Raw genomic sequence first — 11,980 nt, 5'->3', positions numbered from 1 at the left:
AGTCTAGCGCGTTTATAGTCTTCGGCGTTGCAAGGCGGGTTCTCCCTTCAAATTCCATGTACCTGCCGAACAGTGTCCGGCTTCATCTTGAATACTGTGTTCCTCGGCTTCTACGCCAAATAATGGCCCTCTTCCACGCGTCGCACGAATGCGAAAAGCCAGGGTGTCTTTTGCATTTCACCCCCCAATTGTGCGAGTTGCCTGCCTATAAAAGAGGCAAGAATCCAGATCCAAACCACACCGTCTTCCTCCCGCGAATACTCCATCGAAGCGCCTTTGACCTAGAAATCCATTCCACCATGGATCTCAACACGGCTCTTCTTCACGCGCTCCCAGCCCACCGCCGGGGAATTGGAGGAGGTGCTCTATTTCGCACAACGAGCTTGTGAAGCTCCAAACGGGGGATTCCTCCCTCCGGCCTTCATGATCCCAGTCCGGGCCGGACTGGTTACTTATCAAGGTGGGAGACAGGCGGAGGACACTCCAAGCCCCAATAAGGGGGAGCGAGTATGTTTTGTCCCTTATCTGACAAGGGGACTCGGATTTCCAATACATCCGTTCCTCCGCGGGCTCCTGAAGTTCTACGGACTCCAGCTCCACCACCTCACGCCCGCCTCTGTCCTGCATATCGCGGGCTACGTAGCTCTTTGCGAGCTATTCCTGGGCATTGAGCCCCATTTCGCATTGTGGAAGAGGCTGTTTTGCCTCGTACCCCGTTCTTACCAGGGGTCCATATATCAAGTGGGCGGCGCCGAAATATGGCGCATCGCCAGGACCGGATACCTATCCGGCACTCCCAAGAAGGCGTCCGAAGACTGGCCCTCGGAATGGTTTTATATAGAAGACGCTCCGCTGCCAGACCCAGTCTGGATCGGCCTCCCGGAGTTTAGTGCTGCTCCCTTGAAGAAATGCCTCAGCTGGCGCCCGCGGAGCCCCCGATTGGAGGAAGACAAGAGCGTCCATTACTTGATGGGCCGGATAAGATTAATGGCTCATTCCGGCTTGACCATGATCTGAGTCATGGCGACATGCATCAAGCGAGGGGTACAACCACTGCAACACAGAGGCCACCCCATGTGGGATTTCAACGGGGAAGAGGATGCTACCCGGCATGGCCGCAAAGGGCCGGATTCGACCGAGGATCTGGTGAAGATCCTGTCCGGCCTGTACAAGGGGGAGAAGGAGGATTTCCTTCGAACGAACCCTTTGAATGGGTTTTCCATGATCAACCCCAGAGGATGGGTAAGTGAACACCTTGAAGGGCCCAACCCATGCTTTCGAAGTTTAAGCTTCTTACATTATGTCTTCGGCGCAGGATCTACGCCGGACTATGGAGGACATGGTGAGTCCTGCTCCGCAACCCGAGGATCCAGAAGGATCCCCGGATCCGGCCTCCGAAGAGGACCCGGATATCGAGGTGGAGCTGATCGATGGGGTGTATCACCAGCTCAGCATAGACAATGCTTTGGTCGCCATTACGGCGGACTACCCCGGGCTAAGTCCGGCTTCCCAGGTGACCGCGACCGAAGTCCGGACACCATTATCCCATCCCTGCCCATTTCTGACCTTCGCGAACGATGGTATTTCGCAGGAAGCGCCTTTACGGCAGGAAGCCGAGCCCGCGGCGGCCGACCAACAGAGGTCAGTCCGAACCAGCAGGCGGAAAAGGAGCGCAGTGCGGACGGAAACGTCGCCGCAAAGGTATAGCTCGTATTTGAATTTTTAGAGCAACGTTCCGAGGAAACGTCTGAGTGCTCATGATCTTTGTAGGAGAAAAAGCGCTCGCTGGACTGCGAGCGCAGGAATTGCCAATCCGACCAACACCGGCCAGGCTCCAGCGCCCGGCCTGGAGGGGGAGGCAAGCGCAAGACGCGAGCCGGATCCTTCTCCAACGGAGGATACCGACAGACTGTCCGCCACCAAGTCTGAGGTGGAGAGCGCCATGAACCATAGGCGCCGCCGGACAGTATTTCAAGAAGCGTGCTTTTCCCCTGAGGCATTGGATGCTTTTAACGCAGGGGACGCGCATCTCCGTGCTGCTCAAAATGGTTTTACCAGAGCCACGGAGCAGTATGTGAAAGACATACGGGTAAGGGAATTTTAATGGTTGTATATACCAGTAGCCCCCGAGACTTAAAGTAGTTATGCTAACTGATTTAAGGATCATTGAAATTTCAGGCACTTAACGAGAAGAACGCCCAGCTGTCTCGGGAGCTGCAAGATTGCAAGGCCCAACTTGAGGCCGCACTTGCTGCCGCAGGAGGAGACGGAAAGACCCCTCTGGTAACACATTTTTATTAATAAATATAAGCGTTGTGCGGCGTGCGCGCGAGTCTAATAATGACATTTGCAGGTACCGCCGGACAAGATCCAGACAGGCAAGCATTGCTACGCCAGCTAAAGGCCGGCGAGAGTGTGCTGAATAGGGTTCAGCAGGAAAGGAACAAGCTCCAGGATGCCAACGCCAAGCTCGGAGAGAGCTGAAAGGCGCTCAGGCCGAGCTGTCCGGCTCCGTTAAGGAGAATCAGCGGCTTCGTCGCGGCATTTATAGTAAGTGCTTGAGCGAACTCTTTTGAAAAGAAGAGTTCGGCGAGGAAGTATTTTGACATGATATGTCTTGTAGGTATACTCACGGGTCGTCCTGCAGAGGAGATGCCCATATCAATGGGTGATCAACTTCCCGAACTGTTGCAGCTACTCGAACGAGTTCGGCAGGCAATGAGCGGCGTCGTTCAGGCTTTATGGCCAGCCCTCACCCTACCCGAGGGCCTCGGGGAGCTTGCGGAGAAGCTGCAGGGAGTGCGGCAGCGCTTCCGTTTGTGGAAGATTTCGGCTTGCCGTCAAGGTGCCAGGGAGGCTTGGGCCATGGTGAAGACGCGGTACAAGAAGGCGGATCCCAACCACATGGCCGAAGTTGGACCGGTGGGGCCCGATGGGAAGGAGATCCCTGTGAGTTTAGTGTATAGCCAAGTAGAGTTGGCTGCTAAATTTTCCCAACAGGACTGTAAACTAGACAGCCTGTTAGACGGGATTGAGGAGGAATACAATCAGTAAATTTGACAATGTATGTTATCCTTTAAAGTGACATGTGAAATGCCTTCTAGCCGGATTGTAGATCGTTTGTCTTTGCCGACCTTTTCGCTTCGACCTCGGGACCCTAGAGTCCGGAGTGTGTCCGAATACCTTTTTGGTTAAGAAACAACCGTGGTATGCATGGAGACCAGGCGTAGGGGTCATTAGTGCTTTATCAGACAAGTGCCCAACTAGTTATGTTATATTACATGGTTAGTAAGAAACATCTTCCAGGGAGAATAGTTCCGTTAAGGGTTCCTTTCCCTGGGAGGCATGCCCTAAAGTGCATGTCCGGACTGCAAAGAAAGCAGTAAAACATCTGGGGGCAAATAGATAAATAGGTAAAAAGTCATCTTTTAAGTCACCGACCGAATATTCCCTTAAGAACGCTAGCTTTCGGCTTCACCCAGTCTGAGGTACACATCCGGCTGACCCGGCAGTAACAATCGCAGAGGTGCTCCCTTTACCTCCTAGCCGAACAATCGGGAACGTAGGGGTAAGCACAGGAGCCAGGCAACCCAGCTTGGCCAAAACTTAAGTCATATCGATGCATATAATGGCGAGTAAAAGGTACATGTGGAAGCTTGACACATGTGCTGGGTATAAAACCCGTATAATTGAGCTTTTGTAAAAGAAGCCCCCAGGAATAATGAGTGTGGATGGCACGTCATGCGTATGCAAAGAATGCAAAAATAGGCCCGAAGGGCTTTTAAGTGAAAAGGATAAAAAGAGAAACAAAAGACAGCCGAAGTGTAAAAGTTTGGACGGGGGAAGGGGACGAACTCTTAGTCCGGCGCTAGGCATAGAATCGTCGGAGGCGGGCTGCGTTCCATGGGTTCGGCTCGAGTCGGTGATCCGACGCATTTCGTAGACGGTACGCTCCGCCGGTCAGTACTTGATCGATGATGAAGGGGCCCTCCCATTTGGGCTTGAGCTTGTCCTTTTTCTTGTCCGGCAGGCATAGAACTAGTTCACCAACGTTGTAAGTCTTGGCCCGTACTTCTCTGCTTTGATATCTTCGGGCCTGCTGCTGATAGAATGCGGAACGAGCCTTCGCGACGTCACGTTCTTCCTCCAATGTGTCCAAGCTGTCCTGCCGATCAAGCTCGGCCTCTCTTTCCTCATACATGCGCACTCGAGGTGAGTCATGAATAATGTCACAGGGCAAGAACTGCCTCTGCGCCGTATACCATAAAAAATGGTGTGAATCCGGTAGTACGGTTAGGCGTTGTCCGCAGCCCCCAGAGTACGGAGTCGAGCTCCTCGACCCATTGTGTGTCGGATTTAGTGAGTGACCTCACTAGTCTGGGTTTAATGCCGCTCATTATTAGACCATTTGCTCTTTCCACTTGACCGTTGGTTTGAGGGTGATAGACTGACGCATAGTCGAGCTTGATGCCCATATTTTTGCACCATGACTTAACCTCGTCGGCTGTGAAGTTCGTGCCGTTGTCGGTGATGATGCTGTGGGGGACTCCGTAACGGTGTACCACCCCTGATATAAAGTCTATCACTGGTCCGGACTCTGCCGTTTTGACCGGTTTGGCCTCTATCCATTTGGTGAACTTATCCACCATGACCAATAGGTACTTTTTCTTGTGGGTTCCCCCTTTAAGGGGTCCAACCATGTCAAGCCCCCAGACCGCGAACGGCCAGGTAATGGGTATGGTTTTGAGGGCGGTGGGTGGCATATGGCTCTGATTAGCAAAGAGCTGACAACCAACGCATCGCTGGACCAAGTCCTGTGCGTCTGCCCGAGCCGTCGGCCAATAAAATCCTGTACGGAATGCCTTTCCTACAAGGGCCCGGGCTGCTGCGTGGTGTCCGCCTAGTCCGGCATGAATTTCAGCCAGGAGGTTTCGCCCTTCTTCTTCGGAGATACACCTTTGAAGGACTCCGGTGGTACTTTTCTTATAAAGTTCTCCCTCATGGACCTTGTAGGCCTTCGATCGCCGGACTATGCAGCGGGCCTCATTTTGGTCTTCGGGAAGTTCCTGCCTAAGTAAGTAGGCTAGGAAAGGTTCTGTCCACGCGGCGATTACTGCCATTATGACGTGGGCGGAGGGTGTTATGTCGTCTGCCGAATCACCGGTTGGTGCGGTTTTCTCCGGTTTGTCGCTACCGGGCTCCTCTTCCCATAGTACGGATGGCTTGAAGAGCCGTTCCAGGAAGATATTTGGAGGGACAGCATCACGTTTCGCACCGATGCGTGCCAGGACGTCGGCCGCTTGGTTATTATCTCGGGCTATGTGATGGAATTCGAGTCCTTCAAACCGAGCTGACATTTTTAGGACAGCGTTGCGATATGCTGCCATTTTCGGATCCTTGGCGTCGAAGTCTCCATTTATTTGGGATATTGCAAGGTTTGAGTCCCCGCGCACCTCTAGGCGTTGAATGCCCATGGAGACCGCCATCCGGAGACCATGTAACAGGGCCTCGTATTCGGCTGCATTGTTGGAGTCCGTGTACATTATTTGAAGTACATACTGGACTGTATCTCCGGTGGGGGACGTCAGTACGACGCCAGCCCCCAGTCCGGCCAACATTTTGGAGCCGTCGAAATGCATAGTCCAATTGGAGTATGCGCCGTACTCTTTAGGGAGTTCGGCTTCAGTCCATTCGGCGACGAAGTCAGCCAAAACTTGTGACTTTATAGCTCGTCGAGGTTTGTAAGTGATGTCGAATGGTAAGAGCTCAATGGCCCATTTTGCTATCCTGCCCGTTGCGTCGCGGTTATTTATAATGTCATTGAGTGGTACTTCAGAGGCCACTGTTATCGAGCACTCTTGAAAGTAGTGCCGGAGCTTTCGAGACGCCATGAACACCGCATATGCTATCTTCTGATAGTGCGGGTAACGGGATTTGCAGGGGGTTAACACAGTGGATACATAATACACTGGTTTTTGAAGAGGGAATTTATGCCCTTCTGTCGCTCGTTCGACGACGAGGACTGCGCTTACAACTTGATGTGTTGCTGCGATGTATAACAACATTGGTTCGCCCAGAGTGGGCGCAGCCAGGACCGGATTTGTTGCCAGTATGGCCTTTATTTCTTCGAGTCCGGCAGTGGCAGCATCCGTCCACTCGAAGTGTTCGGTGCGCCTGAGGAGGCGATAGAGGGGCAACGCCTTTTCTCCTAAACGGGAGATAAAGCGGCTTAAGGCTGCCACGCATCCTGTTAATTTTTGTATTTGTTTGAGGTCTTTTGGAATATCCAACTGTGACAGAGCTCGGATTTTGGCCGGATTTGCTTCAATTCCTCTACCGGATACGATGAAGCCCAGCAGCTTTCCGGCTGGTACGCCGAAAACGCATTTTTCCGGATTCAGCTTGATGTCATATGCTCTGAGGTTGTCGAATGTGAGCCTCAAATCGTCTACTAAAGTTTCGACGTGTTTTGTTTTGACGACTACGTCGTCTACGTATGCCTCGACTGTTTTGCCGATCTGGGTGGCCAGACATGTTTGAATCATGCGCTGATATGTTGCGCCGGCGTTTTTGAGTCCGAAGGGCATCGTGTTGAAGCAGAATGGTCCATATGGAGTGATAAATGCCATTGCGGCTTGGTCTGCTTCCGCCATCTTGATTTGATGATAGCCGGAGTATGCGTCCAGGAAGCACAACGAATCGTGCCCTGCTGTGGCATCGATAATTTGATCGATGCGGGGGAGGGGGAAGGGATCCTTTGGGCAAGCTTTATTGAGGTCTTTAAAATCGACACAGAGGCGCCAGGATTTATCCTTCTTTGGTACCATCACCAAATTTGCTAGCCAGTCCGGATGTTTGATATCTCTAATGAATCCGGCTTCCAATAGTTTGGCTAGCTCTTCTCCCATTGCCTGTCTTTTGGGCTCGGAAAATCGTCGAAGAGCCTGTTTGACTGGCTTGAACCCTTTTAGGATGTTTAGGCTGTGTTCTGCCAAACTGCAAGGGATTCCGGGCATGTCTGAAGGATGCCAGGCGAAGATATCCCAATTTTCCCGAAGGAATTCGCGCAGTGCGGCGTCTACTTCGGGGTTCAACTGCGCCCCAATGGAGGCCGTCTTTGTTGGGTCCGTTGGATGGACCTGGAATTTTATTATCTCGTCTGCTGGTTTGAAGGAGGTGGACTTGGATCTTTTATCGAGTATCACATCGTCCCTACTCACCGTAGAGCGCAGCGTGGTGAGTTCCTTTGCCGCTAAGGCTTCGGATAGTGCCTCGAGGGCTAGTGCGGCTGTCTTGTTTTCGGCGTGGAGTGCTATGTCCGGATCACTAGCGAGAGTGATTATTCCGCTGGGCCCAGGCATTTTCAGCTTCATGTACCCGTAATGAGGTATTGCTTGAAAAATTGTGAATGCCTCTCGTCCTAATATGGCGTGATACCCACTGCTGAACGAGGCCACCTGGAACGTGACTTCTTCGGATCTGTAATTGTCCAGAGAGCCGAATACCACATCGAGTGTGATTTTTCCGGTGCAGCGCGCTTCCCGGCTAGGGATTATTCCTCTAAAAGTTGTGCTGCTTCGCTCAATACGGCTCCAATCGATTTCCATTTTTCGCAGAGTTTCCTCATAAATGAGGTTTAGTCCGCTGCCGCCGTCCATGAGGACTTTTGTCAGTCGAAAGCCGTCCACTATGGGACTAAGTACCAGTGCGGCTGGGGCTCTGGTTGTTCGGAATGTGGGCTCGTCGCTGCCATTGAAGGTAATGGCTGTGTTGCTCCATGGATTTGCTATTGCTACTTGGTAGACTTCGGCGAGTTCGCGGATTGATCGTTTTCGCATATTATTTGATGCGAAAGTCTCGAAGACTGTTGATACCGTGCTGGTATTGTTGGAGTGGTTTCCCAGAGCTAGAAGCTCTTCGCCACTTTTGGCCACCTGCCGTAATATCCAACATGCTCGAAGGCTATGTGTTGGGACGGCTCCCTCTGTATTATGAAGCTTACAGGGTCCATTGAGCCATCCCTCCAGTACGGTTCCGTTTCCCTGATTGGGTTTTTGTTTTTTCGTTTTTGCATCTGGGGCCTGAGTGTAAGGCGCCCTTTTACTGCGGACTGGGTTTGGGGCCGGATTATCCCAAAATTGATTTTCGGTTTTCCGGAAACTCTCCATCGCACAGTACTTTCGTACAATGGATGCCAGATCGGTGAAGCGCGTAATTTTGCGACGATCAATGGCGTTTAGTATTCCCTTGTCCGTGCAGTTATTGCGGAAGATTGATATTGCGTTTTCCTCTCGGCAGTCCTTTATCCTGTCCATAACCAGGAGGAATCTGGCCCAGTAGTGATGTACTGTTTCTGTAGGCTCTTGCCGTATTAGAGATAGATCGCATATGTCTGGGCGGGTGGGTGGAATAAAATCCGGATCCCTGCCCATCTTGAGGCTCAAAGGCCAAGGGGTTTCCGAATTCGGAAGTGTGGTTTGCTGGGGACAATCCAGCGAGTCCGGGGCGATGCATGATTTTAAGTTCAATGCTCGATCGAAGTCCGTCCCTCCGCGGGAATCCGGCATGGAGGGTTCGGGAATCCGGACATGAATTGTTTTCAACACTGGCAAAGAGTTGCCGTATTGCTCCTCTACCACTGCGACGTGGTGGGTGGCCTGGGGAGAGTTAATCTCTCTCAGATCGGTTTTAAGCCCAATCTGGTTGTAGTCCGTAGCGACTCCCAGGGCGGCGATGCGATCCAAGAGCTCGTTAACAGACGAGAGCTCTATTGGATCTAACTGTTCGGCAGCTTTAGGGCTGACGCGAAGATTGCTTTCGACGACTTGAGAAGTCATTGCCGAAGCGGCGGCCGGACAGGCGGTCATGAGAAAACCACCAAGCCGGATAGTTTGGCCGGCGGCCAAGGCCCCTCCGGCGAAAACACCGTCTTTGAAGACGGGTGGAGGCATCCGCTCTATCGGTGACGACACAGAGGAACTCTCAATGAAAGCACCAATGTCGGTGTCAAAACCGGCGGATCTCGGGTAGGGGGTCCCGAACTGTGCGTCTAGGCGGATGGTAACAGGAGACAAGGGACACGATGTTTTTACCCAGGTTCGGGCCCTCTCGATGGAGGTAAAACCCTACTCCTGCTTGATTAATATTGATGATATGGGTAGTACAAGAGTAGATCTACCACGAGATCAAGGAGGCTAAACCCTAGAAGCTAGCCTATGGTATGATTGTTGTAATGTATGTTGTCCTACGGACTAAAGCCCTTCGGTTTATATAGATACCGGAGAGGGCTAGGGTTACACAGAGTCGGTTACAATGATAGGAGATCTACATATCCGTATTGCCAAGCTTGCCTTCCACGCCAAGGAAAGTCCCATCCGGACACGGGGCGGAGTCTTCAATCTTGTATCTTCGTAGTCTTGATAGTCCAGCGGACATTGATAGTCCGGCTGTCCGGACACCCCCTAGTCCAGGACTCCCTCAAAAGCACTCAAGAACAAGTGGGGTGTACAGAGTGAAGAATGAAGAAAACACCTCACATCCAAGGTACAAGGCCAGATTGGTTGTGAAAGGTTTCAGTCAGAAAAAGGGTATTGATTATGATGAGATATTCTCTCCGGTGGTCAGGATGTCTTTGATCTGAGTTGTGCTTGGCATGGCTGCCATCATGGACTTGGAAATTGAAAAACTTGATGTGAAGACTACATTCCACGATGACCTAGAGGAAGAGATATACATGGAGCAGCCAGAGGGATTCATGGTTGCAGGCAAGGATCACATAGTTTGCAAATTGAAAAAGAGCTTGTATGGCTTGAAACACGCTCCTTGGCAGTGGTACAAGAAGTTTGAGTCTTTTATGACTGGGCTTGGTTACCATAAAGCACAACCTGATCATTGTGTCTTTATGAAGAGGTATGCCTAGGGTGACCTCATTATTCTCTTGTTGTATGTTGATGATATGCTGATTGTTGGAAATGGCACTAAGAGGATTGCTCTCCTCAAGAAGGCATTGAGTAAATCATTTGCCATGAAGGATTTAGGACCAGCTAAGCAAATACTTGGCATGAAGATCTCCCGTGATAGAACAAAGAAGCTGCTTTGGCTCTCGCAGGAAAGATACTTTGAGAATGTACTTGAAAGGTTCAATATGAAAGATGCAAAATCTGTTATCTCTCCACTTGCAGGCCATCACAAATTGAATTCTAAACAATGCCCTACAAGCAAGAAGGAGACAGAAGAAATGAGGAAAGTACCTTACCATCTGTTGTGGGAAGTTTGATGTATGCCATGGTATGCACTAGGCTTGACATTTCCTATGCAATTGGAGTTGTTAGCCGGTTCATGACAAGTCCAGGAAAATATCACTGGAAGTAGTGAAGTGGATTGTCAGATATCTCAAGGGCACTACTACATCTTGTTTATGCTTTATAAGTGGTGATCATGTATTGTAGGGCTATATAGACGCAGATTATGTAGGTGACAAGGATCATAGGAAGTCCACATCTGGATACCTGACGACTTATGCAGACGGAGCAGTGTCATGGCACATCAACTACAGAAGTTGAGTACATTGCAGCAGTTGATGCTGGCAAGGAAGCTTTGTGGATGAAGAACTTCTTGAAAGAGCTCGGCATGAAGCAAGAGATGTATGTTCTGTTTTGTGACAGTCAATGTGCTATCCATCTTGCCAAAAATTCAAGCTATCACTCTCGAACCAAACACATTGATGTGATGTATCATTGGATTCGAGATGTTATGAGTTCCAAGTTGCTGAAACTTGCGAAGATCCATACCGATGACAATGGTTCGGATATGATGACCAAGATATTGCCAAATGAGAAGATACAAGTATGTTGCAAGGTAGCGGGCATGGCGCTGCCCCCCTCGTGAGTCGGAGGGGGAGATTTTTGGGATATCCTCCTCATGTGGGTTGTGAGGATATGGCCATTTGAAGCCATTTAGGCAGCCCAAAAAGCTGCAGAAGCCCACTAGCCATGAGGGTTATGACCTATGGTCATTTTGGACATTGCATGTGAATGGATGGTGGATGGACGAGGGACTCCGCTGACAACATCAGTAGATGACTTTTCTTGCGGAATGCTATTAACGTTGGAAAAAAACTCTGCTCTCAAACTCACCCTTCGGGTGATAGGTAGAAGCATTAGTACCTAACGGAGTAGTATCTAACCAAAAAGGGAGGTGGTGTTGTTTTTATAAACAGGATGGAGCATGGCTTCCTTTCTTCTTAGATACATTTCATTCATTCCATTTCTCTATAATTCACACAAGAACATCTTGCTAATGGGGATGCTTTACCCTCCATCTAGCAACCACCATCAAGTGTGTCAAAAATCAGTTCATCCTCCAATGGAGAAGAGAGAAAGCCAATAGAGCAAGGGAAGAAGAGGAAGATTGAAGGAAGAAGCAAAGGGAACTCCTCCCCAAGGTTGTGATGGTCCAGATCCACTACCTTGTCTCTTCAAGCTTCGGTTCCACCATATTTGGTGAGATTGTTCCAATCCCTAGCTCTTGAGACCCAAATCTTGTTGTCTTCATCCAAGATTCAGAAATCTTGATGTATGAGATCCTCTAGTGCTGTCTAGAGAAGAACTTGTTGTATCCCACATTTGATAATAGTGGAAGAGGATTTGCATGGCTCCGGCCCGTGGTTTTCCCCCTCATGTTGGGGGGGGGGGGGTCCACGTAAAAATCTGGTGTCTCTTTGTTGATGCTTGATGCTGTCTAGAAACTTACTCCTACCACAAGACACTAGGCTGAGGAGTGTATTGCCTGCTGAGTAACATATTTTGCCTCCATATATGCTGCTGCATATGTTTCCTTCCGTGCTAAGCAACGATCTTGAGTTAGTACATGATGTGGTGCTGAGATTACTTTTTTCTGCTGTAGTTATCAGTTAACCACAAGTACATTTGTGTACTAATTCCCAACACTTTGTGCTCCTCTCTCAAACAAAGCATTCTTC

This window comes from Triticum aestivum, chromosome 7B (assembly GCF_018294505.1).
Source record: "Triticum aestivum cultivar Chinese Spring chromosome 7B, IWGSC CS RefSeq v2.1, whole genome shotgun sequence".
Lineage (NCBI taxonomy): Eukaryota > Viridiplantae > Streptophyta > Magnoliopsida > Poales > Poaceae > Triticum > Triticum aestivum.
This window is presented reverse-complemented; position numbering follows the sequence as displayed.